The following is a 26785-nucleotide window of genomic DNA, read 5'->3' as shown; positions in this document are numbered from 1 at the left end:
TGAAAAGCTGAAAGTTTTTCCCCTAAGATCCAGAACAAATTACATATGCCCACTCTTGCCACTTCTATTCAACATAGCCCTGGAAGTCCTAACCAGAGCAATTAGGCAAGAAAAAGAAATAAAATGTATCCAAATCAGAAAGGAAGAAGTAAAATTGTCTCTGTTTGCAGATGGCATGATCTTATACATACAATATATGTATACCTATGGCTGATTCATGTTGAGGTTTGACAGAAAACAAAATTCTGTAAAGCAATTATCCTTCAATTAAAAAATAAATAAATTTTAAAAAGAAAACACTAATGACTCCACCAAATAGGATAGGATACCAAATGTTCAGCAACAAAAGCAAAAATAAACAAGTGAGACTACATCAAACTAAAAAGCTTCTGCTCAGTAAAGGAAACAATCAGTAAAATGAAATGGCAACATATGGAATTGGAGGAAATACTTGCAAATCATATATCTAATAAGGTTGACATCCAAAATATCTAAGAAACTCCTATCACTTAATAGGGAAAAAAAGAACAGAACAAAACAGTGAATCACATACGTATACACACACACATACATGCACACACACATATACACAGAATACACTGATTTTAAAAATGCACAAAGGATCTGAATAGACATTTTTCCAAAGAAGGCATGGCCAACAGGTACATAAACCAGTACATGACATTGCTAATTATCAGGAGAATGCAAATCAAAACCACAAAGATATATATCACCTCACAACAATTAGAATGGCTTTTATCAAGAAGACAAAAGATGTGTTGGAAAGGATGTGAGGAAAAGGAAACCCTTGTTCACTGTGGTTGAAGATGTTAATTGCTACAGCAATTATGAAAAAAATATAAAGATTCCTCAAAAAATTAAAAATAGAACTATCATATGATCCAGCATTCCTACTTCTGGGGATATATCTAAAGGAAATGAAATCAGAATCTCAAAAAATATCTGCACTCCCCTATTCATTGTAGCATTACTCACAGTAGCCAAGATAAGGAAACAATGCTAAGTGTTTAATCAATGGATGAATGGATAAAAAAGATATACTATGCATACACAATGGAATATTATTCAACCATGAGAAAGAAGAAAATCCTACCCATTTCCAACAACCTGGATTTACCTAGAGAACATTATGTTAAGAGAAATTAGTCATACAGAGAAAAATAATGTATGATCTCATTTTTTAAAAGAAGCCAGACATAGAAACTTAGAAGAATGATGGTTACCAGGGGCCTGGTTGTGGGGTGTGGGGGGATGTGGCAGGGATGGGAAGAAGTTGGTCAGAGGTTACAAGTCTTCAGTTATACAATGAATAAGCCCTGGGGATCTAATATACTATGACTCTAATAACTATAGCAGGGTAACTATAGTTAGTAAGACGGTGCTGTATATTTGAAGTTGCTAAGAAAGTAGATCTTAAGATCTTGTAGATCACCACAAAAAAATTACCATATGAGATGATGGATGCATTACCTAATAATATTATGATAACTATTTCACAAAGTTTACATACATGTGTCAAATCATCGCATTGTACACTTTAAATACATACAATTTTATTTGTCAATTATACCTCAATAAAGCTGAAAAAACTTGAGGTCCTCTGAGACTCTGATTATAGCTCCTTCCATAACATAAGGCCACCTTTGAGTTCTGTACCACTGGGGACCCACCTGAGTGCTCTAGAGGACAGGTGTGCAACTGACAACTGCTTGGAGCAGAGGAAGTTCTGCCACATGCTGAGAGCATTTAAGATTGTGAAAGACATGCTGGAAATGAAATCTAATGAGTGGTATTCGCTTTTATGGCAGGATTTATACAGATATACAGTCCTCATAAAGAGCAGCCACTGCCAACCAAAAGCTTGTTAAGTGCCTGCAGATTTTATTTCAGACCTAACAACCAGAGTTCCTCACATGTCTCCAGTAACGACGCCCCGCGTAACCTCGGGCCTCTAAGCTTAAACATCTTGTGCCTCATTTTCTCTCTGTAAAAGGGAGATAATGACGCTAGCTGCTGGATCTTGTCGGGAGCATGCTTGGAGATCTCCAGATCAAAGGGTCTCTGCCTGGACCAAACAAGCTGATGACAGTGCTTACTATCATTAGTGTTGTTATTATTGTTATTGTTTGGGGTGGCCATGTTGCAGCCCAGGAAGCAGTCATGACTCTCAGGCTGATTCAGCACAAGGGCAGAATGAGGATGCATTTTAGTTTTGCAGAAGCCATTGACGGAACAGCCTATTTCATTGACATCTCATGATAGCACATTCCTAAGGCTCCCCAAACAGTAACCCCATGTGACCATTCAAAGTAGGACCACACCTACAGCATTTCCCGGAAGTAAATACTTGTCTTTGGAGAAGGAAACAAGTGAGGAAGACCCCATCATTTCTTGGGTTATATGGTCCTGTCATCACACAGTCAGCTAAGGAGCTCTATACCAGATCCCATGATAAGTGGAACTTGGGTTGAATGTCAGCTCCCAAGTGCCTTGGCCAACACTTTTTTCTTTCTTTATTTAGTTTCCATTTATTTTTATTAGTTGGAGGCTAATTACTTTACAATATTATAGTGGTTTTTGCCATACATTGACATGAATCAGCCATGGATTTATATGTGTTCTCCATCCCGATCCCGCCTCCCACCTCCCTCTCCATTCCATTCCTCTGGGTCTTCCCAGTGCACCAGCCCTGAGCACTTGTCTCATGCATCCAACCTGGGCTGGTGATCTGTTTCACCCTTGATAGTATACTTATTTCAATGCTGTTCTCTCTGAACATCCCACCCTCGCCTTCTCCCACAGAGTCTGAAAGTCTGTTCTGTACATCTGTGTCTCTTTTTCTGTTTTGCATATAGGGTTGTCGTTACCATCTTTTAAAATTCCATATATATGTGTTAGTATACTATATTTGTCTTTATCTTTCTGGTTTACTTCACTCTGTATAATGGGCTCCAGTTTCATCCATCTCATTAGAACTGATTCAAATGAATTCTTTTTAACGGCTGAGTAATATTCCATGGTGTATATGTACCACAGCTTCCTTATCCATTCATCTGCTGATGGGCATCTAGGTTGCTTCCATGTCCTGGCTATTATAAACAGTGCTGTGATGAACATTGGGGTGCACGTGTCTCTTTCAGATCTGGTTTCCTCAGTGTGTATGCCCAGGAGTGGGATTGCTGGGTCATATGGCAGTTCTATTTCCAGTTTTTTAAGGAATCTCCACACTGTTCTCCATAGTGGCTGTATTAGTTTGCAATCCCACCAAAAGTGTAAGAGGGTTCCCTTTTCTCCACACCCTCTCCAGCATTTATTGTATGTAGACTTTTGGATAGCAGCCATCCTGACTGGCGTGTAATGGTACCTCATTGAGGTTTTGATTTGCGTTTCTCTGATAATGAGTGATGCTGAGCATCTTTTCATGTGTTTGTTAGCCATCTGTATGTCTTCTTTGGAGAAATGTCTGTTTAGATCTTTGGCCCATATTTTGACTGGGTCATTTATTTTTCTGGAATTGAGCTTCAGGAGTTGCTTGTATATTTTTGAGATTAATCCTCTGTCTGTTTCTTCATTTGCTTTTATTTTTTCCCATTCTGAAGGCTGTCTTTTCACCTTGCTTATAGTTTCCTTTGTTGTGCAAAAGCTTTTAAGTTTCATTAGGTCCCATTTGTTTATTTTTGCTTTTATTTCCAATATTCTGGGAGGTGGGTCATAGAGGATCTTGCTGTGATTTATGTCAGAGAGTGTTTTGCCTGTGTTCTCCTCTAGGAGTTTTATAGTTTCTGGTCTTACATTTAGATCTTTAATCCATTTTGAGTTTATTTTTGTGTATGGTGTTAGAAAGTGTTCTAGTTTCATTCTTTTACAAGTGGTTGACCAGTTCTCCCAGCACCACTTGTTAAAGAGGTTGTCCTTTTTCCACTGTATATTCTTGCCTCCTTTGTCAAAGATAAGGTATCCATAAGTATGTGGATTTATCTCTGAGCTTTCTATTTTGTTCCATTGATCTATATTTCTGTCTTTGTGCCAGTTCCATACTGTCTTGATGACAGTGGCTTTGTAGTAGAGTCTGAAGTCAGGCAGGTTGATTCCTCCAGTTCCATTCTTCTTTCTCAAGATTGCTTTGGCTATTCAAGGTTTTGGCCAACAATTTTGTGCAGTGTACACACTACACAACTGGACATGGCAATCCTGGATCTGTTGACTCCTCAGGATTCCATTGAGGCCTTTCACTAACTGCAGAGACTTAATGGAAAGCATCCCCCCCATCTCACCAACTGATACTTGCTTTATATTGATATTGGCCATTCTTGAAACTTTTCATGTTAACAAAATGGTACATTAAAAAGCTTGATAATTACTATGTATATGTAACATAGAAATAAATAAAAGCAGATTTTTTTGGAGATATCAGTCAGTTCAGTTCAGTCGCTCAGTCATCTCCAACTCTTTGAGACTCTGTGGACTACAGTCCGCCAGGCTTCCCTGTTCATCACCAACTCCCAGAGCTTGCTCAAACTCAAGTCCATCGAACTGGTGATGCCATCCAACCATCTCATCCTCTGTCGTCCCCTTCTCCTCTTGCCTTCAATCTTTCCCAGCATCAGGGTCTTTTCCAATGAGTCAGTTCTTTGCATGAGGTGACCAAAGTATTGGAGCTTCCAATGAATATTCAGGACTGATTTCCTTTAGGATGGACTTCTTGGATCTCCTTGCAGTCCAAGGGACTCTCAAGAATCTTTTCCAACACCATAGCTCAAAAGTATCAATTCTTCGGCACTCAACTTTCTTTATGGCCCAACTCTCATATCCATACATGACTACTGGAAAAACCATAGCTTTGACTAGACCTTTGTCGGCCAAGTAATGTCTCTGCTTTTTAATATGTCTAGGTTGGTCATAGTTTTCTTCCATGGAGCAAGCGTCTTTTAATTTCATGGCTACAGTCACCATCTGCAGTGATTTTGGAGCCTAAGGAAATAGTCTGTCACTGTTTCCATTGTTTCCCCATCTGTTTGCCATGAAGTGATGGGACCAGATGCCATGATCTTCATTTTTTGAATGTTGAATTTTAAGCCAACTTTTTCACTCTCCTATTTTACTTTCATCAGGAGGCTCTTCAGCTCCTCTTCACTTTTGGAGATATGCAAAGGCTCAAATCTGGAAAACATATTTTATTATGCCATGGTAGTTTAGCAAGTATGTATAGTTGGTAAGAAATTTTCAGTCAACATGAACTTGAAACTGCAGAAATTTCTTTCTTCCCCCTCTTTCTCTAATTGAATGTGCTTTCTGCCTGGGATCCTTATTCTGATCAATGTAAAATTATTAGTCTAGTTACTTTAAAGTAAACTAAGTCAAAATCAGTGTTTTTAACCACCCTTTCAGCTCAGAGTGTGGTTGTGTGTCTGATAGAAATATCACCCAGTGTACAGTGTAAGAAGGAAGTTACCTCTGCTTAGTTAAGTCTGCTTCTGCTTGGTTTCATGCTGGCTTCTGATTTCAAATGTAACTCATGTCATCTGGTCCTTATACCCAAGGTTTGCAAATTCTCTGAGATGCTACTGTCTCCTCATCAGATATCTGAAGTATCAAATCAGCCTCCTTCCTCAGCTCTGGGGTCCACACATATTCAAGCAAGGAGCTCTTATAGGCCTCCCAACTCTCATTTCTTATTATCTCTGTCTTCCTCTCCCTTCTTTCTTCCTCCTCCCCTTCCCTCTATATCCTTCCTTTCCCTCCCTTCCCACCTATCTCTCCTCCTCCTCTTTCTCCTCCTCCTCTTTCTCCTCCTCCTCTATACACCAATCTGATGCCATTGAGACATTCAGATGCCCAACCCTCAGAACTCTGAGGCTTTGCAAAAATCAGAAGGCTATGTCTACACTTTTTTCTCCCCACTAGATATACCACCATTTCTATTCTATGGCCGTCTTTCTGTGATGAACAGAAAACTTATCTGAATCTTTAATACTCCTTAGACTGCTCGTTGAGAAGTTGGACACAGGCCATCTTCACTTCAAGGCAGATCCTAGGTGTCCCCTGGCCAAGATTCATCTCTCAGCATGGAGAGAGGCACAGGGTGGGCCACGCACACTCATCTCCAGCCCTCTGACTTCATCTCTACCTCTCTTCTTCTCCAAATATCAGAGGTTAGTGGTGAGGGAAGGAACTGACTGATTACATCCACTTCCGAAATCTTCCATCTCAACCCTCAGCACATGAACTTAAAACTAAGTACGCACCACCTTAATTTGGAAGTTCCACCGTGGCTTGAATGTAAAACAGCCTTCAGGATGTGAACAAGTTGAGTATGGAAGGCATCACAACACATACATTAATGTGTCAGATGTTATCCAGACACAAGCTAGGTGGGGGGTCGGCGGGGGGAGCTGAAGCTAGGACACTGCTAATACTCTATGAAAGAGAAAATTCTAGAGCAGAATGAGAGCCAAGCAATGGCACTAGGACAACAAGCAGGATGGGAAGGCAATGTAAAGATATTTATCAAAAGTTCTTTTAAGAAAAAAACTATGTCCCTTACAGCCCAGTAATTTCATTTCTCTGGGGTTATCTTAAGGTAACTAGGCAAGTACACAATGATTATCTACAAAGATGTTCCATGCAGAACTGTTTACACTGAAAAGGAATTGGAAATCATCTACATGTTCAACAGTAAGAAATAGATATGTAAATAACTATGTTCTTGCAAAGAAATATTACATAACCACTAAAAACTGATGTTGTTCAGTTGCTAAGTCATGTCTGACTCTATGTGACACCATGGATGCAAAGAATGATGATCTAAACCATGTTTTTTGGAGTAGAAAGATATTAAGATACCTGGTTAAGTGAAAAAACAGATTTCCTAGCAAAATTGATAGCATAATCTCATTTTTAATATATTGTATATATTCTGGTGGGAGATTCTCTCTGTTTTACTTATCTTTATTTTCTACAAAGAACAAGTATTACTGACTTAATAAAAGAAAATAATGGGAAAAAATGGTTGTATTCAGAAGATAAGCTGTGTGTTTAAAGGAAATAGGGAAAATTACTTGCGGGCAAAACAAAGAGTTGCCAATTCTGAAAAACTGTTGACAAGTTCAGTGTGCTCCCTTCGGAGGACAGCTCTTCTCTGGTCCTGCCCTTCCCAAAAGGCACCAATCTGGTTCTTCATGGCAAACCACAGAGCCCACTGGAGCCAGCTTCAGTAAAGAGGGTTTGTTAAATGACATTGGGATTTCTACTTCTAGGAAGGTAGATTTGATGTACTTCTTCTTATTCCTCCCACTAAGTACAAATAAAAATCATAGACATTATATATATAATAAGAAGAAGAAAATTTTGAAAATTGGGGAAAAGAAGGCAGACAGGCTGGGAACTAAGGAACGGCATGGTGGTAAGTTTTCTGAGTTTTCTTTTTGTCTCATATATCTGAGAATGGGAGCTGAAGAAACCTGTAACCAAGAAATATAAATAAGCAGGGACATAAATAAGCTGTAATAAAGACCTATTCTCTGTAGCCAAGAGCCAGGAAAGGATGGCAAGATAGAAAACTTTTAGACAATAACTGCTCTATTCCAGCCAAACACAACCAAAAAAAAGGAAAATGGTGTCTACTCACACCCAAGCCAGCAAAGGCAAAAATGAGGAACCTACATTTACACCTTCACCAGGCTGTAATGAGGGTCCCAACACTTCTGCCCACACGGTGTCAGAGAGGCCCAAGTAAGGATCTGGGGTCTTCATCCTACCAAATGGTAACAAGCACCTGACTCACCAGGTAGGTATCAGTGGAGCCATCATGGTGAGCATGAACCTCCACCTCCACCTGCAATTATCAATCCACCCTGTCCCCTCCCCACCGGGGTGGTATCAGAGGAGGCCGAGGGAAGAGTCGGGACTTTGTCATTACCCAGAGATAATAGGTCACCTCCCTTTACTGTGACATCAGTGGAGGATGGGTGGCAAGAAGCAACAAGGCATTCCTACCCCTCCCAGCCAGGGTGGTATCAGCGAAGGCCCAGTAGGGAACCAGAACTCCCACCTCCGCCCTAATAGTGAGAAATCCCTACCCCACTCAGGTGTCAACAGAGGCCAAGCGAGGGCTTGGATTTCTACTCCCCGCTGACAGGAGCAGGGCAGCGCCTCCCCCTTCCTCTAACAGAGAAGAGTCCAAAAATGTCAGTACAATAGAAGATGCGAATAGGATCCAGAGTATCATGACATTTTAACAAAAATGTCCAGTTTCAAAAGACTGTAACTCTTCATCCTAAGAACCAAAAAAATATCAACTTGAATGTACAATCAATAAAGGCCAGCACCGAAATGAGAGAGACATTAGAATTAGCTGACGAGTGTCTTCGAGCAAATATCATACACACAATTCAACGTAAAATTGTGGACATGCCTGAAACAATTAGGAAAAAGGAAGTTTCATCAAAGAATTGGAAAGTTTCAGCAAATAAATAGAAGATATTAGAAAGAACCAAATGGAATTTCAGAACTGAAAAATATAGTAACTGAAGTTAAAAGCTCAGTGGATAAGCTCAACAGTGGAATGGAGGCAACAACGAAAAGAATCAGTAAACTTGAAGACAGAATGATAGAAATAACCCAGCATGAAAAACAGAAAGAAATAGATGAGAATGAGAAAATAAATAGAGCCCCAGGGGCCTGTGGAACAAAAATCTAATATCCCTGTCTTCGGAGTCCCAGAAGCAGAGGAGAAAGGGGCAGGATTGGAAAAGCATTCAAAGAGATAATGGCTGAAAATCTCCCACATTTTCAGAAGACATAAACCTCAGATTCAAGAAGCTGAGCAGCAAGCCCCAACCAGAATAAACCCCAAAAATTATATTCCTGGCATATCATAGTTCAACTTCTGAAAACTAAAGGCAAATTCAAAAATATTTAAAGCAGCTAAAGAGAAACAACACCCTGCCAATAAAAGGAAAAACCATTTATATCACAGTGGATTTCTCATCAGAAACTGTAGACAGCAGAAGGGAGTGGCACCATATCATTAAAGTGTGGAAAGGAAAGATCTGTCCAGTCAGAATCCAGCAGAAATATCCTTCAGGACTGAATGAGAAATCAAGACATTCTCAGATGAAGGACACTGAGAGAGTCTGTCACTGGCAGACCTATCCAAAACTAACGGCTGAAAGAAGTTCTCTAAACAGAAAGCAAATGACAGAAGAAGGAATCCTGAGACATTAGGAAGGAAGAAAGAACATTGGAAGAGCAAAACTGGGGGCTAAATACAACAGTCCTTCTGCCCTTCAGTTTTTTAAAATTATGCTTGCTGGTGGAAGCAAAAATTATAACATTATCTGATGTGGTCCTAAATGTATCTGGAGGAAATATACAAGGCAACTGTTTTATAAGTCAGTCAGTCAGTCAGTTCAGTTGCTCAGTCATGTCCGACCCTTTGCAACCCCATGAATCGCAGCACACCAGGCCTCCCTGTCCATCACAAACTCCCGGAGTTTACTCAAACTCATGCCCATCGAGTTGGTGATGCCATCCAGCCATCTCATCCTCTGTCATCCCCTTCTCCTCCTGCCCGCAATCCCTCCCAGCATCACGGTCTTTTCCAATGAGTCAACTCTTCTCATGAGGTGGCCAAAGTGTTGGAGTTTCAGTTTCAGCATCAGTCCTTCCAGTGAATACCCAGGACTTATCTCCTTTAGGATGGACTGATTGGATCTCCTTGCAGTCCAAGGGACTCTCAAGAATCTTTTCCAACACCATAGTTCAAAAGCATCAATTTTTTGGCACTCAGCTTTCTTCACAGTCCAACTCTCACATCCATACATGACCACTGGAAAAACCATAGCCTTGACCAGACGGACCTTTGTTGGCAAAGTAATGTCTCTGCTTTTTAATATGCTATCTAGGTTGGTCATAACTTTCCTTCCAAGGAGTAAGCATCTTTTAATTTCATTTGAACTGATGAATGTCAATACCAGTAGACTGTGATGTTATGTATATATAATATAATATCTAGAACAGCCACTAAATAAGCTGTCAAAGAGACATAGTCGAAAACATGACAGGTAAGTCAAAATGCAATTCTAAAAAAAAATATTCAGGTAACCCCCAGGAAGGCAAATAAAACAGAGAAATAAACAAAAAACAGAACAGAAAAGAAGAAACAAATTGGTATACTTAAAGATTATAATACCCAAAACTACACTAAGTATAAATGATCTAAAATATAGAGGTTAAACAAGAAAAATCATCAGAGTGAATTTTAAAACATGGCTCAACTATATGCTATGTTACTTCAAATACAATCATATAGGTAGGTTGAAAGTCAAAAAAGATGGGAGAGGATATGTCAGGCAAACTTTAATCAAAAGAAAGCAGGTGGCTATATTAAAATCTGATGAAGTAAACTTCGGCAAAGAAAATTACCAGAGGCAGTGAGGAATATTACACAACGATTTAAAAAGTGTCAGTTCAAAAGAAAGACCCAGCAGTCCTGAAAGGGTATGTACCAATCAACAGTGCAAAATATATGAAGCAAATTACTGATAAAACTTGAAAGGAGAACTAGACAAATCCACAATTGTAGTTGGAAACATTAGCACCACCCCCCTCAACAATGAATAGAACTAGTGGACAGAATATCAACAATATAGACAAACCCAACAACACTATTAACTGAGGAAATCTAACCCACATTCAGAGAACACTACACCCCGCAACAGCAGAATGCATATTCAAGCACTCACAGAACAAATATTAAGAGAGACCATGTCCTGGGTCATTAGCAAATTTAAAGGACATTGAGGAGGTCACAAATCTCCTGGAGGGAGGCTCAGAGAATCAGACTTAGAAGCTCTGCCACCAAGAAAAACAAGAACACCACTCCGGGCCCTCGGTAGCCCGCCTCTACAGAGATACCTCCACCACCACCACTTCACTGGGCCACATAGCCGGCCACAGGCGACTCGGCCAGGACCCCAACCATTGCTGCCCCTGAAAATAGATCCTTGGCACTTCTATCTTCCTCATATGATCCCCTTCAAGACCAGCGTCTACTGTGGGGGTGTCTTACTGGAGGCGCCTAAGTCATGACAACCCGTTCAGTTGCAAAGGGGAGGTATGGGAAGATTAAAAAAGCAGGCATCTAGCTCCTGCATTGCGGAATTAAGACTCAGAAGGATGAGCCAGCCTAAGAAAGGAAGCCAAAAAAAGCTAGATGCCAAACAAGGGATATGCCCCCACAGAATGGATAGCACCCAGAGGCCTCTCCTAGCAGCCGTACCCCACCCTCTGCTCCTGGCCCAGAGTCTCGGCTCTCCTGGAGGACTTAGCTGCTTTTCCAGCCTCCCTCATGCACCCCTAGATCCGGACTCCATTTCTCACACATGAGAACTCTTGGGTGGAATAAGTCACCAGTTAAAATGAACTCATTGCAAACTTCACATTATCTCATTCTCCAATCTTGCTTGAGTGAATTCTTATCTTCAGGTCGGGGTTGTTTTTCACTAGAAATGAATCAAATTCAGGCACAGGACCAGCTATCTGTCAGGAGGAGCAGGTAAGGGCAGAACACACGCGTATACACACACATTCACTCATGACAGAGCTGTTCCTGTCAGGCTTCAAGAGACAAGTGACTCATTGACCCTCTGCTTACACTCTGCCCCAGACACGCTGCACCAGACTCCCCGGTCTCAGGTTTAAGAGATCACAGGCTCACGGTGTGGGCGCGGAGAAAACAGCAATCAGCCTCACTCCCCTTGTCACCCAAATCATCCAAGTTCTCACCCATCCTGAAGTTTTCAGGCTCAGGACGAACAAAAGGAAAGGTGGGTAAGGAGAGAAGTGGGAGGGTACATGGATAGTGTCTAAGAATTTCAGTGTCAGGGTGACCTGGACTCAAATCCTAGCTTGGCCACTTCTGACTGTGTGCCTTTGAGCAGATTAATCTCTGCACACTCAGATTGTTCAACCGTAAAAACAGGATAATCACGCCTTCCTCTCAAAATTGTTAAGAGGATTAAAATGAGATGCTTTTTGTAAAGTGTTTGGCACACAGTATGTGCTCAATAAATCACTGCTGCTCATATTATTATTTAGGCAGAGTTTCTTGTTGTAGTCAGTTTTTAAGCGGAGACTACTGAACACAGAAAAAAATGCTACTATGTTTGCACCTTTGTAAAAGTGGCTGCACCTAGAGGTTATCATAGTAAGTGAAGTCAGCCAAACAGAGGAAGACAAATATATGACATTGCTTATATACAGACTCTAAAAAAAGTGATACAGATGAACTTATTTGCAGAACAGAAATAGACTCACAGACATAGAAAACACACTTAAGGCTGCCAACGAGGACAGCAGGAGGTGGGGTGGGGATAAATTAGGAGTTTATACTAAACATGTATGCCCTATGTAGTATAAGATAGGCAAACAAGGTCTTACTGTGTAGCATAGGGAACTAGTCTCATTATTTTATAATAAGCTATAAGGGTAATGAATCTAAAAAAACATAGATATGTGTTTATGCATAACTGAATTACTTTGCTATACAACTGAAACTAATGCAAAATTGAAAATCAACTATGCTTCACTAAAATTTTTTTAAAATAAAAAAGAAAAAGTTTTTATGTGAAAGGATTGAATTAAAGAAAAATCCAGAGTATCCCTTCCCTGAAATAGAAACCCCAGGTGGGTAGTTGTACTGTGACACAGAATGGAGCCCTTTGCCAGAACACTGACCCCCAGGGCCAGAGTGGGCTGGTAGTCTTGGTTGGCCGGAGACACCCAAAGGTTCACCAGCCACCTAAGGCAGGATTTGGACCTGGATCCAAGGTCTGGGGACACAGGGGTGACCTGCAGAGAAGGGTGTGGCCTGAAACAAGGCAAAGAAGCACAGGAGACCCACTTCCTGTAAACGGAGCTCCCCCTCATTGAAGGAAGGTGGGACAGGGCTTAGGAGACCTGAGCGCCCCACTGAGTAAGTGAGTCAGGGCCAAGTTAAATAAACACCAAGTCCATGGAAGCCTACACGCAGAAAAAAAGTAAGAGCCGTTTCAAATTCGCTCTGAAACTCCACCCACCAGGAATGACTGTTTCCCCAAAACGAAGTAAAGAGAAAGCATTTCCCAGAGAACATCCCCCCATTGGAACACTTCTCGAGGCAGCTGCCAATCAGAAGTCAGGTCATCCACAGCATCTGCTTCCAGAAAGTTCTGCCAAGTGGTATCTGAGCCCAAGTGCACGGTTCGAATCCCAGCTCCACTGTGACTAGCTGTGTGACCCTAGGCAAGTTGCTGAACTGATCTGAGCCAGTTTCCCATCTGTGAAAACAGGGAGCGTAATAAGTCAACCATATAGGAGTGTCGTGAGGATCAAATGAGATAAGGTCTGGTGAGTTCTTGCAACAGTGTCCGGAACTTATTAAACCCTTGGAACATAATGTTAGTTGTAATTATTGTTAATATTGTGTCAGTGTCACTCTCCTCCCATCATGGTGCCTAGGAAACCGCCCTTTCTGATTATTGCAGGACCTAGGAAATAAGGACGAAATCCACAAGGAAGGGAAAGAATGAGCTGAAAACACACGGATGACCTCATTTCTCAGAGTCACCAGGACACATTCGGGAAGGTTCAAGCAAAAGCAAAACAGTAGTTGCCTCTGAAGCTGGGCTTCCCTGATGGCTCAGATGGTAAATAATCTGCCTGAAACACAGAAGACCCAGGTTCGATCCCTGGGTTGGGAAGATCCCCTGGAGAAGGAAATGGCGACCCACGCCAACATTCATGCCTGGAGAATTCCATAGACGGAGGAACCTGGCGGGCTACAGTCTATGGGGTCACAAAGAGTTGGACATGACTGAGCAACTAGTACTTCCACACTCAAGCCCGACAGACCTTGGTTCAAAGTCCAGCTTCAACACTTAACTCTGTGACATTGGGAATGTTGCTTAACTCCTCTGAGCTTCTGAATCCTCGCTTCCAAAATAGGTATGAAAATCCATAAGACTTCCCTTGCAAATTATTCCTGGGAACTAAATAATGCACAAATGTACCCAAAGAGGGTTTGCACAATGCCTAGCACATAGCTGGTGCCAGCAAAAAATGGTTCCTTTTCCCTTGCTCCCTGTAGAAAACTGCAGCTTTTGGCTTAAATGGCATGGCTGTGAATACAACCTCCAAAGTAATTTTTCTAAAGCCTTCCCTATTCTCCAGGTCATCTCTTCTCTCCTCCCATCTGAATTACTAAGCAACATCTGGTAAAACAGCTAACCCACTATTGATGGCTTACCATCTAGCTTCTTTGATAGCTGTGTGACACGGGACACATTTTTTCATTTCTCTGGGCTTCGGTATCTTCATTATAAACTAGAGATAAAAACCTATAACAGCTAGTTTGCTGATTTAATTCTACTTGGATTCAATTACATATTATGTACAAAAGGGCCTTAACTTTTGCACAGAGAGGTGAAGTCCAGCGCTTGGCCCATCCGTGCAGGTATCCACATTTTACATCCATTATGTCATTTCATCCTCAAAATAATCCTATATCCCTTGTATTTCAGCCTGAAAGTAAAGCTCAGAGAGGTTATGCCACTAACCCAAAGTCACACAGCTAACTACCTTTAAATGGTGGTCTTCAGACTCAGGCTTTTAGTCAGTCACATAGAGGAAAGGGCTTGGCTGCCCCCTGTGGAGAGCAACTCCAGGAGACATCAGCGCAGGCTGGGAAGCTTGGTCACAGCTCTCTCCCCGCCATGGAGAGGGCGGTCCCTTGGTCTCAGGGAGCCCCACACAAGGAGGGGTCCCTGTTTCTACAGCTATCAGTGAACATGGTTCATGTTCAGAAGCCAGGTGCCTGCCAGTTTCACGAGGAGATTGCTGGCAGGGCCCGCGGTCTCTGTTACTAGAGACTGAATTGCCGGTGAAAGAAGCCCATTGTGTGTCCTCTGAATGAAGAATACCCCATTTAGAGAAAGAATTCAACTGGTTTTTCACAGAGAAAGAAGACAGACAGGCCTGGTGAACAGAGAGAACAATGTCCATCATTCACCAGATTTTTACTTAACATCAAAGCCAGGTGACCAACCAGGTGAAAGGCCACCCAGGGCCACACAGCATGGAGCCCACTGGGGCCACCTTGGTGTACAAGGAGAAAGATCAGTGGTTGAGAAGAACGAACACGGAGGCCCAGGCCCGGCTCCCTCACTGTGCACCTTGGCCAACTTAACTCCTGGCGCCTCCTAGATGATTCGTGGGGAGAATGCTGGCCCCAAGCTCTGCCATACTGGTTCAGTGGTAAGACTTGAGTGCCCTGGATGGTCTTCATGCAGCTGGTTCTCAAATGTGACTGCGCGTTGAAATCACCTGGAGAGGTTTTAAAACTACTGATACTTGGTCCTGCTGCCAAGAGATTCTGATTTTATTGGTACGAGGCATTGCCCAGGTGCTGGGAATTTTTCAAAGCTCCCCAGGGTGGTTTTAAAGTACAGCCAAAATTGAGAACCAGTGAGCCCCAGGGGCAGAAACTGTTTTGTCCACAGTTGTATCTGGAGCTGAGCACAGGGCCTGCTGTACATTCGGTGCCCAATAAATATTTGTGGGATGAATGAGTGCATGGACTGCTCCAAGACATTTGAGAGAAGTCGTCCAGTCCCAGCTTCAATGATGGTAGCTCTGTGTTTATCACTCTATCATCTATTGGGATTTGGCACAAGTTTTCTTTAACAAAAAAATAAGAAGTTTCTTAGCTTAAAAAAAAAAAGCCCACTGGACCATAAAATCGCTGAGATTCTTTCCAACTCCAAAGCACACCGATTCCAAGACCATAAATCCCTTCTTGCCCTTTGAGAGCAGTCATGTTCTTCAGATCAATTATCAGGGCGAGCAAGTCCTGGGCAGGGTCCCTCTGAAGACTGGTCTGCTGAAGCCGAAGACTTTTGTCTCCCATGCTGACCCCTTCCTCAGTGGGCCCCCTGGGGGTCCATGTGCCCCCGCATTCCATTCTTATTTTTCTCTCATTTTAAGTTCCTTCTCTGAGTGAACTCAGCCACTCCCAAAGCTTTAACTCTCATTTATAAATTGGTGACTCCAAATCAATATCTCGAGCCCTGCCCTGTCATTCTGAGCTCCAGACTCGGCCATCCAAGTGGCTACTGAGTATCGCCACCTTGATTCCCTTAGGCACTTCAATTTCAAGCTGTCCCAGAAGTGAACTTATTACCTTCCCCACCCAAACCTGCTCCTCCTCCTGCCTCCCCTATCTTGATGAACAGCATCACCTCCACCCGGTTACCCAAACCAGGAAACTGGAATCATCTTCGACCTCTCCCTCTCTCTTGCCAGGATCACGCCCCACCCCGGGAATTTTATCTCTAAAGCAGCCATTACCTTTCTATTAGAAAGGTAAATTAGAAATCCTTCTAATTTCTTTATCTTCCGCAGCACTTCCAGAGTATCTTTCTAAAATCCAGATCCAAAGATATCACTAGGAATAAAGGTCTGGTTAGCGAGGCAGACAAACTAGGAAGTCTACATCACGGAGACAGCCACATTCCAGTTTTTCTCCATCATCTCCCTCTCACCCATACATCCTGACCACGTTGGCTGACCTGAGACACTAATTAATAATAACACATTTGCTTGGGCTTCCCTGGCGGTCCAGTGGTTAAGACTTCATGCTTCCAAAGCCAGTGGTGCAAGTTCAATCCCTGGTCAGAGGGCTAAGATCCCAGCTGCTGCACAGCATAGTCAAAAAGACCACTTATGGTGCCTCTCCTTTATGTTAGGTCCAGACCAGGGGCCTGAATGTATATCTCTCTCTCCTTGCCTTGCTCTCCCCACTGAAATGCCCTGGCCCTCTCAAACACTAACTTATTCTTCAAGGCTTAGCTAGAACTGTCTTTCAAATCTTTGCTTCTTCCCTCGTAAGGCATGCCTGATCAAGGGGCTTCCTCTACAGAAGACAGCCAATACTTGGATAAATCTGCTATATGCTAAGCAGTTTTCTAAGCACCTTACATATTTTAAACTAATTTAATTCTCACAGCAACCAGTGATACATGACTGTGTGTCCCCATTTGGCCAGTGAGGAAACTGAGGTACAGAGAGACGAAGTCCAGGAGCCAGGGCTTGAACTCCCTTGGATGAGGCTCTCGGTCACTGCCTCCTAAGAATCTACATCCAGATACCCATTTTACTTGCAGTAAGAAAACCCTCACATTTTTCAGAGGGCTCTTTTCTTAAAAAAAAAAATTCCACCCTGACAGCTAACCTGCTGCATAGAAAATAGGGGCTAAGGGTGGTCAGTGAAGATAATGTAGCTCTGACTTGCCCTTGCTAGCATCAATATTTGAGAGAACACTGAAGAACCTCCAAAGAGAAGCGTCTGAAAAGCAGTATCCTAAGACATCTTTTATTCACCGTTCTGTGGTTTATTGGCAAGATGCCCTCCATATCCAAAAGTAGTTATGAGATTGTGGGACTGTCTCCAGATCAGCAATGAAGTTTCTGTGATAAAACATTTAAGGATCAGGATGGGGAATACATGTAAATCCATGGCTGATTCATGTCAATGTATGACAAAAACCACTACAATATGGTAAAGTAACTAGCCTCCAACTAATAAAAAAAAAAAACATTTAAGGAGCAGCTTAATGAACGGTCCCAGACCATTTCCAGGTGGCCTGGTGGCTCAGATGGTAAAGCATCTGCCTGCAATGTGGGAGACCCAGGTTCGATCCCTGGGTCGGGAAGATCCCCTGGAGAAGGAAATGGCAACCCACTCCGGTACTCTTGCCTGGAAAAATCCATGGACGGAGGAGCCTGGTACACTACAGTCCATGGGGTTGCAAAGAGTCGGACATGACTGAGTGACTTCACTTCACTTCACTTCAAAGCTTATACCATTAAAAATCCAATCAATAAATTCCAAATTTGTATTTTGAGGTAGAATATGCAAAGTATCATATTTTCAGTAACTTAGGGCATTCCTTTTGCATGTTGGACAGTGTCAATATCCCATGTGACATATCCTGTGTCTACTTGACCACGTTCCAAACAAGTGCACCTATGAGCACCCAGTTGTGTGTTTTATACTTTTTCTGCTCCTATCACCATAAGAGGGTCAAGTGTCATTTCTCTTTTCACATGTTTATCTCCAACAGCTTCTTCCTCACCTCTCCTAATGTGTTCTAACAGCTATGGATTTTCTAAAACTCAAACTTGTTATAATCATGCCCAAAATAGGAACATATATCTGGAAAGAAAATAAGAACAGAGAAGTTTTCCTTGTAGTAAAATGATCTTTTAGTACAGTGACTTTGCTACTTTTCTAGTGAGTTTTTGTGAGATCTTTTCTCATTCTCTTCATTCATTTAACATGTACTAAGCCTGTGTTAGGTACCAAAAAACTGTGCTGGATGCTGAGGACAAAAAATGGATGAAGCATAGTCCCTGGCATCAAGGACTTGCCTGTTTAGAAAGAGAGACAAGTAAATAGAAATAATGAGATTGGCATGGTATAAGCCCTGTGACAATGATGTCTACAAAGCTCATAAAAGCACTTCACTCTGCCGTTGGGAGTGGCAGCAGTCAGGGAAGACTTCCCGGAGGAGGTAGCATGTGAACCAATTCCTGAAACATTTATTATTAAGAGGTCAACCAGCAGCAAAGACAAAGAAAATAGACTGAGGAGAGGGCATGGTAAACAAATGCAAAGACAAGGAAGGATGAGAAAACCCAGCGAGTCTTGGAGCTCCAAAGCATTCAGTCAGGCTGAAGCATGCATATGTCTGTAGGAAGCAATGAGAACAGCAGCTGAATGGGGGAAAAAAGCTTGGCGAGTAAATTGCTCATATATTTTAAATGCTTGAAAGAAAGATAATGCGAACTTCTCAAGGCAGATTAATAATTGACTTTATCACACCCATATGTATTCAATGAGCCAAGTCAGTTTCCGCAGGGGAAAAAAAGAAATACTAACACTGGGCAACTCCCACTGGCCAGACACTGCTGTAGTATTTCACACTTATAATCTCATCAAATTATCCCAACAACCCTATGAGGTGGGAGCAAATATTACATATACACATGAAGAAACACGTCAAGGAGAGGTTAAGTAACTTTCCAAGGACCCAGCATAAGAAAGCAGTAGTCTACTGCACCCATGAAAGCTTTAGCATTTTGGTTTCCTTGGAGTTGAAGCAGGTGAGCTGAGGGGGAAGCAAGGCTGAGAATCTGAAGAAGGGAAGCACATGGGAGGCGAGAGAGAAAGACTGAGGGGGTGAGAGTAGGGGAGGAGGGCAGGGGTAGGCCTGGAGGAGGAAAGGCCTTATGGCTGTGGTTCTATGTGGGAGGCCCTCTGAGCTAAGGTCCAGGGCTGGTGGCCCAAGCCCAGCAGAGTAGATGGATCCAGGATTCCTGTGGGTGGGACCCAGCTACACAGGTAAGGGTAGAGGTGACCAGCAGCCCCAGCAGTGGGCTGGAACAAACCTTCCACCCATGCCTGGAGATGTCAGAGCAGATAGGACTCAAGGATTCTGGGCTGGGAGGACAGCAGCCAAGGCAGACCCCTTATCTGATAGTTGATGAAACTGGGGGGGGGGGGGGTGCGGCGCTAAGTGATATGTCCACAGATACCCAATGCTCGTGTACATGCTTCCCATCTGGTAAGGAAAGAGACGGGACTAAAATCCAAGTCTCCTGATCTCCTGGAATCCAAACAGCCATTCACCATCCCTTCCTTCCCACTGGGTCATTTGCTCGCCAACATCTGAAAACTAAAAATCAAGTGGGCTCACCTGAAAAAAAGGATAGAGCGTCAATGCGAAGACCAAAGGGGCTTAGAAGACATTGTTAGTTGGCGTAATAAACCTTGGCCAGCTTCCTGAGAAACAGGCATCTGTCTCAGTTACGCCCATGCCATGCGAGGTGAATCCCAGTGTTCTTTCTCATTCTTTTCTTGAACAATATAAACGTTCCATGAGCAAAGAGAAGGGAGACTTCGGGAAAGAAAAAAAAGTAAGTGGTGAAAGTCTGGAAGTCAGAGAAGAACCTTTTGTAAAGAAATTTCACAATATTTGGTCAATGAATGAATAGCTACCAGGGAATCCTGAAAATGTTCTTTATACTGCACTCTACACAATAGCCACTCTGAAGCTTTTCTAACATATATTCTAGCATTGCCTCGCTAGCTGTTAAAATTTGTTTGACAAAGAGACACTGTCCCCGACTGTTCCTGCTTCCCTGACTCATATTCCTGGCAGCCCCTGGACTGCCCCATGAACCAGCAACTTAAGGGCGCTGTCCTAGCAAGGGGGCCACCAGACTCTCCAGGGTAAGTTCTGATTGGTCAGAACTTGTGCGAGTACTCTTTTTTAAATAATTAAATATCCCCCTCACTTAGAAAAAAAATAAAAACAGACTCTGCACTTCAGTTTGACTAAGTTACGCAAAATGAATGCTATACTATGCAGTCTTTCCACCAACTGGGTGCATTTAACTCTTGAGAATCCACTAAGGGTCAAACCCTGTCATAGGCACCAGAAAACAATAGAGACTAAAACCCACCATGGGTTTGTTTAGGTTTCATGGAGCTTTTAGCCTAGTAGGGAAAGTTCTATGCTCAACTTCACACCATCATCAAATAAGATGACCTACATGCTCCCTGATCCTGTGGTTCACAACAGAAGATGGTGCAGCGCCCCTAGGAGGTTTTGGAAACCAGGATAGGTATTTTCCATAATTGCAATAGCTAGAAGTAGTGACCAGCTTTTACTGGGAATGCAATGGATAACCCTGCAAAAAAGAATGACTTTTCTACCTCACAAAACCCTGAGATTTGAAAGAGAAAAAATTATAAGCCATCAACCTCGAACCAGTTTCAGACAGAATCGGCTGCATGTTGAACCACAGCCTACTAGAATTTTATACGATGCTTATCACTGGGGCCAAAAAGAATTTCAGGAGCAAAGTTCTGATTACAGAATCCTTCTCTATGGTGGGACAAAGTGTGGCACATAGCCAGTGACCCTTCACCCAGAGTCAGCCACGGAGTTCTGTATTCTGAACACAGTACCTGAAGGAGCACAAAAGAAGAAAAGTGTTTACCAAAAACTATGTTACTACCTGCCAAAGACTGTTTTAAATACTGAACTTCAGCCCAGAACATAAAGAGTTAAGTCCCTTGCTTGTTCCTTTAAAAAAGGGGGGGAGGAGGGAGGGCAGTGTAGCCCCCTAATCCTTGTGGTTTCATTCCTTACCAGCCAGAAAGCATTGTCTGAACCCACACACTTCTCTCTAAAGCTTTCTTTACAGCCCCTCTGTTGCAGAAACAGAGGTATTATTTTCACCCTTGGCATTCCCTTAAAGTAAAGCAAAGATCTCTTGTCCTCCACCACAGGGCTGGGAGCTGACAAAAAAAAAAAAAAATAGTGAAGAAATCAATAGTCTAGAAGGTTAATTCATCATTCAGTCAAAACTGCAAAGCATGTTCCTGATCTTACTCCTGATTCCCACAAAGCAACCTTGGGGGCTGTACCTTAAAGAGAGTAGATACATAATAGATGGATGGGAAATGTCTGTTGAGTGAACGAATAAAATGACCAAAATAAAGTACAATGGGTCACAGTAAGACCCTGACACTGCTTTAGGTCACCAAGAAGTCAATTCCATGTGAGGCTCAGAGGCTGGAATCTAAAACTCTGGCCTATCTCCTATTAGATATTCAACAGAACTTTATTGAATAATAATAGGAATAACAGCTAACATATGTGGCAAGTACTGTACTAAATGCTGTACCTGGCTCATTTTATTTAATCTTCACATAAATGCTGACTAGTAGGACTCGTCGTTATCACTGTTGCCCAAATAATGAGAGTCAGGTCATAAGAAGTTCAGCTACATGCCCAAGATCACGCAGCTAGAAAGCAAAGAACAGGTTACCAGTCTTGGTCTCTTGTCTCATGAGTTTAGCCACCTGGCTCTCCAGAGGGGAGGAAGGTGGGTCACTAACTTCCCATTTGTTGGAGCCCATAGGATTTTTTTTTTTTTACATTTTTTCTTTTTTTTAATTAATTCATTTATTTTAATTGGAGGATAATTACAATACTGTGATGGTTTCTGCAATACGTATGAATCGGCCATAGGTATACATGCGTCCCTTCCATCTTGAACCCCCCTCCCACTTCCCTCCCCACCCAATCCCTCCAGGTTGTCACAGAGCACCGGCTTTGGGCACCCTGCTTCATACATCAGACTCACACTGGATTCTAATATGTCCCACTGGGCAATCTTGAGAAGCTGTCTTCGAGAAATAGGGGTTGAAGAAGCTGCTTCTGAAACCTGGAGCATCACCACCAAATACTTAAGGAGCCCTGTGCCAGGCACTGTGCTGAAAACTCATGAACTTAAATGTGTATGAAGAGTGTTCCAAAAGCTTTAAACCTGTAGAAATCAGACGGGCCCGAGTGAGGAAGCAGGGTCAGAGATGGATTCACTGATGAATGAGGTAGTGTTTGACAGCCTTGAGAGGAGACGGGGATTTGGACAACGAGGAGAGTTATGGAGGGAAGACCACAATATCGCTTCCTACTAAAAGATAGAAGAGTCATCTGTCTCAAAGTAAGAATTTGATCCTTCTGGCAATTCATTCCTGCTGTTCAGACCCAGGGGCCAGGTCTAAACATACTAAAAGTAATCAACACAGCCCAGAACCAGATTCTGGGAGGAATTCTTAAGAAGGCACTCCCAGGGTGATAGGAAAAAGCCTGGGGTTGGTCGCCATGATGAGATGAGTTTCACTCATGCCAAGAATCCAAGGGGCAAGAGTGGGGTGCACAGGTGCTCGGATCAAAAGAGGCTACTCCTCTGCCCCTTTGAATTTAGAGGATTATACAATAGAAGCACATACATCTCTTCAGAGGGTCAGCTTTCACAGGATCCTTTAATCGTTCCAAATTGGCACTGAGTCCCTTCTTAGTTATTCGTGTGTGTTCTAGAGTTTCTCACATAACAACTCCCATGAAGTTCCCAGGCAAACCTGGGACTCTGTTCAAGATGAGTCACTCAGGAGCTCTAAGGGGTTTCCCTGAAGGGCAGGACCAAGGGATGCTGAGAACAGCTAGCTGTAGGGTGTTTATCCTTGAGTCAGGACAGCCTTGGGAACTTTAGGGGTCATGAAGGGAAGGTGGCATAAATACCTGATGAAGGTGCCTAGATCATCAAAGCATTGGCATTTTGGATGTGCTCCATTAATACTAAGGTATGGATAAGATCCCCCCACCACCACCTCCTGTCAAGGATATTCTTAGGGAAGTAGGATAACCAATAGCCTTGGTTTTTTGTAGTGACAATGAATTTTCAAAGACTAGGTCTGTAAACTGTGCTCTCATGCATATTGTCTAGTATCAGTCTCTGATACAGACAACAGAAACCCCAAATGAACTAGCTTTTAAACAAAAGAAATTATTGGCTTGTCTAACTGAAATTTCTAAAGGGAGTTCAGGCATGGCTGGATCTAGAGGCTCAAACAGTCATCAGGATTTGATTTCTCTCTGGGTCAGCTCTGCTTTCTTGTGTGAGAATTTCACTCTTGACCAGTCTCCTATCACATGATGGACCCTTGGCATCTCCAGGGTTACACCTTTCTTGCTTCAAATCTAGGAGAAAGAAATTATCTTCAATCGCTTCAAGAAAGATCCTGCTGTTAAGTCTCTTCTCAGCCTATTGGCCAAGTTCCAAAAGCAAAATTTTTTTTTTTAATTGCTTCCACTATAGTAGTGGTCCCACCTAGACTCAGCAGGAGAGAAATAGACCTCACGTCTCTATGGAAGAATGTCAATGTTGCATTATAAAAAGAGAATGTGCAGTGAGATTTCATGTTGAGCCATCTGAAAAAAATACAGTCTGCAGGGCAGGGAACTGGTATGCACATCAAAATTTGAGAAGCCTAGCACAACACCAATGTTAGGCTCACTACTTATTTGATACTTAGCTTTCCAAAGTTCCAAGTGTATACCTCAATCAATGAAATAATATGTCATTTGTGTCATATAAACAATAAGAAATATAGAATATCTTCTAAGTAATGTCCTATTTTCACTCATCTGGTCAACCAGTGAATAGTCAAAGAGTCTCTATTATGGTCAAGTCATGGTCACAGATGCTAAGAATAGAGTGATAAACAGGATAAGACAGGCCCGGTTTTGTAAGGCATCCTCCATTCTTTAAGGTGTCAAGGATCCAGAACCTCTTCATGGAAGTCCCAAAGGGTCCTAGGGGTCTCCCAACTCAGCCCTCTGGAATTCTCCAATAAATTTGAGAAGGGCTCTGCCTTCCTAAAACCTTTGAATTCTTTGCTGGGCTAGCCTTAGTCCCCGAAGAGGATTTTGGTCAAAAAAGGACCCAAATCATCACAAGGTGTAGACATCTGAGAGAAAGTGGCCGACAGAAGCCAATCCTGATGCAAGGTTACCCTGGAGTCTTTCCTGTCCTCTGAGAGGACAGAAGCTGTGACAGACACCACCTCCCCACGACCACCACATCGTCACCCTCCTAAGTGTTCTTACCTGGGAGCCGCTTGCTTTTGGGCAAAGGCAGGCTCCTGAGGACAACGACTAGGTCAGGGCTCATCCAGATGCATACAATCCACCCCAATGCAAAATGTGTAAGAAACAAAATGTATCAGTTTTTATAACTTAAAGGTCCAAGAGCACCTGGATTATTCAGGAACGCTAGATCCTGGAGTTCAAACACTGTCTCCCTACCTTCAGATCGCTCTCTCTCTCCTCTCCATCCATCCATCCAGCTCCATCACTTTCCAACTCTCAGGTTTATTCCTGTTCGAACCTTAGACTTCTTCCCCATCCCAGATGTGGCTTCTTCCATGTAGTCAGGAAAAGTGGCCTCAAGGCACGAAGTGTATTATCTTTACTGTTCTTCATCCCAGAGGAACAGAGACCCTCCCTTTCTCAGGATCCGTACCTAGGCTTAATGAGAACTCTGACTGGCCCTGATTGGGGCATATACCTGCCGCACCCCCACCCCCACCAGCCTGGGGAAGGGCAGAGCCATGATTGGAGCAAGGGAGGGGCAACTTTACCAAAGGAAAACTGTTATCCAAGGAAGAGAAAAGAAATGCTGGCCAGGCAAAAATAATGAGAATCCCCACACTACCCAACAACCACTTGCACCTGGGCCAAAGGCAAGAACGTAAGGACTGAGTGTATGTCTTCCTGGGACCAAGATTTTATTGCAAATGGCAGTTTCATGGACCCCTCCTCCTATACCTCTTCCCAATGTGCACATCCTACCCAGCTTGCCTGCCTTAATCCAAATGCCACTACGTCTGTAAGGCCTCACATCATTTCACCAGATCAAGAGTAATCACCCCACTCACGGTTGTCAAGCACTTCAGTTCAGTTCAATTCAGTCGCTCAGTCACGTCTGACTCTTTGCGATCCCATGGACTGCAGCACGCCAGGCTTCCCTGTCCATCACCAACTCCCAGAGCTTGCTCACACTCAGGTCCATCAAGTCGGTGATGCCATCCAACCATCTCATCCTCTGTCATCCCCTTCTCCTCTTGCATTCAATCTTTTCCAACATCAGGATCTTTCCTAAGGAGTCAGTTCTTTGCATCAGGTGGCCAAAGTATTAGAGCTTCAGCTTCAACATCAGTCTTTTCAATGAATATTCAGCACTAACTTCCTTTAGAATTAACTGGTTTGATCTCCTTGCAGTCCAAAGGACTCTCAAGAGTCTTATCCCATACCACAGTCTTCTCCAGCACCACACTACATACAAAGTACTATGCTAATCACTTTGCTTATTTTATATCCCCTAATCCTCACATCTCCATGAGATAAACACTATTATTGCCCCTATATTAATTTGCTAGGGCTGCCACAACAAAGTACCCCAAACTGTGCAGCTTAAACAACAGAAATGTATCATCTCACAGTTCTGGAGACTAGAGGTCTAAAATCAAGATGTCAAGTTGGTTTCCTCTGAGGGCTACAAGGAAGAATCTGACCCATGTCTCTCCCCTAGGCTTTGGTAGCCCCAGTATTCCTTGACATGTAAGTAGTGCTCTCCTTGTGTCTCTACATCATCTTCCCCCCACTTGTCTGTCTTTGTGCCCCAATTTTTCCTTTATATAAGAACATCAGTTATACTGGCTTAGGACTCACTGTTATAACCTCATCTTAACTTGATCATCAGCAAAGGTTTGTTTGTTTTTCTTTTTTTCAAATAAGGTCACATTCACAGGTACTGGGGGCTAGGACTTCAACATCCTTGGAGACATAATTCAACCCATAAAATAGCTGCCCCCCCCCCCTTTTTTTTACATGAGGAAACTGAGTCTTAGAGGATTATGTGCCAGAGCTATACACCTGTGAAGGCAGACTCTACGCAAAGGTTTGGGATCTGAACAACTCCACTCTATCTGTTTTCTCATCCTTCTCCAGACATCTCATCTCAACACTATCTACCTTGTAACCACTATTCCCTGGATTTGTGTGTAATTTTGCACCACTCTTCCAGACTCTAATTTCCTTAACAATAGGAGTTTATCATATTTATTTCTGTTTGCCCAGCCAACCTACCAAGACTTAATCTTTATCACTCAGATAAATAGAGATGGACATCAAGGGGAGGATCTAAACTGAGCACTATTCTTCAAAGATCATTTCGTTGATGAACCAGATAAGTCTTGACAAGTTCATTTTTTAAAGCTTTTTCATTGGTCTGTCTGACTTCATTCTTT

Source organism: Dama dama, chromosome 1 (assembly GCF_033118175.1).
Source record: "Dama dama isolate Ldn47 chromosome 1, ASM3311817v1, whole genome shotgun sequence".
Classification (NCBI taxonomy): Eukaryota; Metazoa; Chordata; class Mammalia; order Artiodactyla; family Cervidae; genus Dama; species Dama dama.
This window is presented reverse-complemented; position numbering follows the sequence as displayed.